This window comes from Rhinopithecus bieti, unplaced genomic scaffold (assembly GCF_001698545.2).
Source record: "Rhinopithecus bieti isolate Rb0 unplaced genomic scaffold, ASM169854v2 scaffold_4981, whole genome shotgun sequence".
NCBI classification, from domain to species: Eukaryota; Metazoa; Chordata; class Mammalia; order Primates; family Cercopithecidae; genus Rhinopithecus; species Rhinopithecus bieti.
This window is the reverse complement of record NW_016805130.1, coordinates 1776931-1780858: the sequence shown is the minus strand read 5'-3', so window position 1 is coordinate 1780858 and position 3928 is coordinate 1776931. Positions and strand designations below refer to the sequence as shown.

Below are 3928 nucleotides of genomic sequence, written 5' to 3'. Positions count from 1 at the left end.
AAAAAAAAAAAAAAAAAAAAAAAAAAAAAAAACAGGAAAAAAGTTTCTTTCAACTTGGATGGAACTAACAGGGCTACCGAGAGTCAGAAATTATCCTCAATTCCCTTAAGCCTTAGCTTCCAGAACTTACGTCTTCCACATTTGAGGAAGGTGTATTACTTTTGGGGTATTAGTATGAAACATTTATAATATAACTCTCAATTTAAAAACAAATTCCCTTTCTCACTTTGGTTTTCTCCAGGAAAACACTCCTTAGGCATATTCATGGGTGAAGTTCTCTTGATAAGCTGTAGCTTCACCAGAAATCTGCCTGAGCAGTCCCCAACTCTAATATTGAATAGTTAGTCCTTGCTGACTCTTATAAATCATGCCTTTACTGCATAAAACTGTTTTTGGTGGTTTTGTTTTAACCTTGTATTCATAAATGAAATAGTACTCAAAATAAAGTCTAATAATAAAGAATGTGAATTGGGAACTAATGCTTGACTTTTGAGCAAGTATTCTTTTTATTAACGATTGAGAGAATGCTTAGTGATTTTAGTTTACCAACGTTGAGGACAGTCATTAAAATAAAAAAATGAAATATTGAGTTCATATTGTCCCAATTATGTTACTATGTCATTTTTTCTGTTTTGTTTTTTTGGTGCATTCAAAATTTTATTTTCTCTAAGAAATGCCCTAATCAAATCTTTTCTAAGACAAAATAATTTTAGATACTACCAAACACAAGTAGAATTCACATTTATTTTATTTTGTTGTAGAAAGGTTTTTATTTGCTTATTAATTTTCTTCAAAGAATTTGAGGCTACTAGGTCAAATTTAAAGACTTCTTTTCTTTTCTCTCTCTCTCCCTCCTTTCTTTTTCTTTATTTTTTTCTGAAGACTTGGGAGTGTCTGGATTATCTATGTGAGAAGTAGGACCAGATGCTTTTGGAGTTGCTCATATGCTCTGGGGGGAAGAGGAAAAGTTCTTCATTTGAATAATTTGGTCCTTGCTCCTTTAATCAATTCAGCGTGTAATTGTGGGCTCATTTGAGAACAGTAGATTATTTATTTTGACAAAACAGTGGTCTGTAGGAAGCATACAATACTTCCTCTGCCTTTTTAACACTTTAGGTCAAGAGATCTATGGTTTGCTAAGGTCCTTGACCTGGGAGTTAGTGACCTGGGGTCAGTTCTGACCTAGACACATCTGAAGACCCCCAAGGAGAAGATTCTCTTTCTCTGCCTCTGTTCCCTCTTCTGTAAGTTGAAGTGGGGGGATTCAATGATCTATGATCCTTTTTATTTTTACTTTTAAAGATTCTTTGAAGGTATGGTTTCCAGGATAGCTGGAACTTTTCAAAATGATTCTCTTCCTTCCTCCCTCCCTCTTTCCCTCCCTTCCTTCCTTCCCCTTCCTTCCTTCTTTTCTCTTTTTTCTTTTCCTTTCCTTTTCTATTATTTTCTTTTTGATTAAAGCAACAGCTCAAAGCTCATTCTGAGGAAAGAGGAAAGACCCTGGCTAGATATTCCCAAGGAAAGCAAGTTTCAGAGCGTACTCAGAAATCTGTATAAACAAAGCAGCTTGACCCATGTCATTGTAAACCTTGCTAAAATGTATTAGGAGAGGGAAATGATCAGCCAGGAAGATCCTTCTAGATTTATTTCTTAGTGCTTACATTAAAATGTGCATTTTAAACTTGATATTAACATTCAGAATCTAGATTCATACCTGGCAAAGAATATTGCCACAATTAGCTAGTTATTTTCATATTAGAGAGATGGAAAATTTCTTCTCTTAGGGTTTGCTGTTTTTACAGATGCAGCTACTGGAAATTTGAAATGGGTCAAACTGCTTTTAACCTGGCTACCATTGCTCAATTTTATCAATTCTTCATTTTGTATTAGCAGAAAATCTGTTTCATGACTTCAATATATAAAAGAACACAAAGCAGCCTGAAGCAGATAAATATTGAACTAGTCAAACACACGTGCTGCTGAGAATTAGAATAACTTGTATTTTTGCTCTGGGACTAGGCCACGAGAATATTGAGGCTATTCATACCTAACTCACCTTTCTCAATCTATTTCACCTGCTTCCATTTTTTTTTTGTTTTGTTTAGTAAACATCTGCTTTCTATTAGAGTGTTTTATCCCCTTAACCTTCATAAATGACAATTAAGTCCATCTAGTCTGTCAATAGCATGTCATTTATTTGTCGCTGTAGCTGAGCCTGACCTTCATTGATTTTATTGGAGTAATTTGCTGGAAATGATTTTTTAATGTTAGATTTATTGCCCAGGCACTTCATTGTCAGATAATTGAAGTAAATTGTATTTTTTTTCAAATCAAATGCAAGAAGCGCAGGAAAGAGATATACGTTATTTTGAATAATTGTTTCCTATTGGGAAATATTATTATTGGGGTAGAGAGACATTAAATGTGATGTCATACACTTTTCAAGTTTGCAAACATAGATTGTTTTTGAGTCATGCACATTTCTCTCCCTTTTTGGCTTTTCCTTAAGGATAGCTGAGGTAGAAATAGGAATTGGTAATGAATTACAATCAAAAATGATGTTGCAAATTAGATTTGATATATACATAAATCTATCAAGTAGCTACAACACCACCTCTTACATAAAGTGCCTTGCTATTTTGATTTAACTGCAGGTTAAATTAAAAATATGCTGATGTTGCATAGTTAATCTTAGCTTTTACAAGGTATCATCTTATTCCCTCAGTATCAGTGTTAACAAGGCTTTTTTATGTTGTGCGTTTGGTTCTCCAAAAATTTTGATTGTCTGCCCAGATGATAATTGTATTTCAGTCCCTAAATGAGACTGTATTGGTGTGTGTTTATTCCGGTGGTGTTGTACTATGTTTATACAGTAGAGGAGATATTGAGTGATGTATTTTACATTTGGAAAAGTGTTGTGAATATATGACTTTTTCCTTGCTGTGCTGTTGTGTCCCGGTGTTAGCAGGGACATGTCAGGAAAGGTTTGACAGCAAAGCTGCTGCTCTTGTTATTCAGAAAATGGACTTGGTTTGACATAAAGGAGATCAACCTTTGAACTCCACTTTAGATACTAGCAAATGAAACATGCTACTATTCACACTCTAAATGATCATGCATTTTTGAGTAGGAAGTTTTCCAACATATTGAAACTAGTTAAGGAAAAGTAGACAGAATTTGAGTCTTATTGTTTGAATGAACGTGTTGGTTTTTCTTTTTTTCTCCCGTGTGAGCAGAATCAAAGAAAGTCATCATGTAATCAAAGGCAGAAAGAACACTGGATCAAAATTCTCTAGAAATCTGTTCTAATGGCTGCAATTTCTCCATGCATTCATAATTGTTTTGAAGCCCCCAAAAAGTAAAAACTGTAATTTTTAAGCATTTAAAAAAACATTTTATATAGTTAAAAGATTTTTGGAAATAATAGCTCTGTTGTCAGTTTATAAGCTAAAACTATAACAGTATGAATGGACATTGAGTGGTTCTCACTCATGTTGCCGATGACTTCCTCTCCCTCTGTATTCTTTAACGTGAACTTCATATCAGTTTTAATGAACAGATAGATTATCACATCCCCAGGTTTTTAAAAATTCAAACTTGCTGCATCTGGAAAGGCAGTTATACATAGGCTTAGGAATGATTGTTCCAAATAATATTCCTGGAATAAAGTTCAGTAAAAGTAGAGTCTGCTTACAAATTAGGAGTCTGATGTAGTAATTTCAGAGTAAAGACGGTAAGCAGCCAACAGTGTCCTTCTCAATAGAGTGGACCCTGAGATTCAATTTGAACAGAAATTGTCGGGAGAAAGGGCTGCAAAGACTTGAGGGAAAAACTTCTTGCTTTTAAATTGTCACGTCTCTTTTCTGTCTCTGTTCCTGTCACTATTATTGATATAAAGAATCCATCAACATATTTTTATGGGTGATTA

At 34.1% G+C, this 3928-nt stretch overlaps 1 pseudogene; it reads right to left on the bottom strand.

Moving 5' to 3' along the window:
• Nucleotides 1-3493, bottom strand: part of LOC108529108 (magnesium transporter NIPA2-like) — a 6591-nt pseudogene extending 3098 nt beyond the window's left edge.
• Nucleotides 3494-3928: the final 435 nt, after the last annotated feature.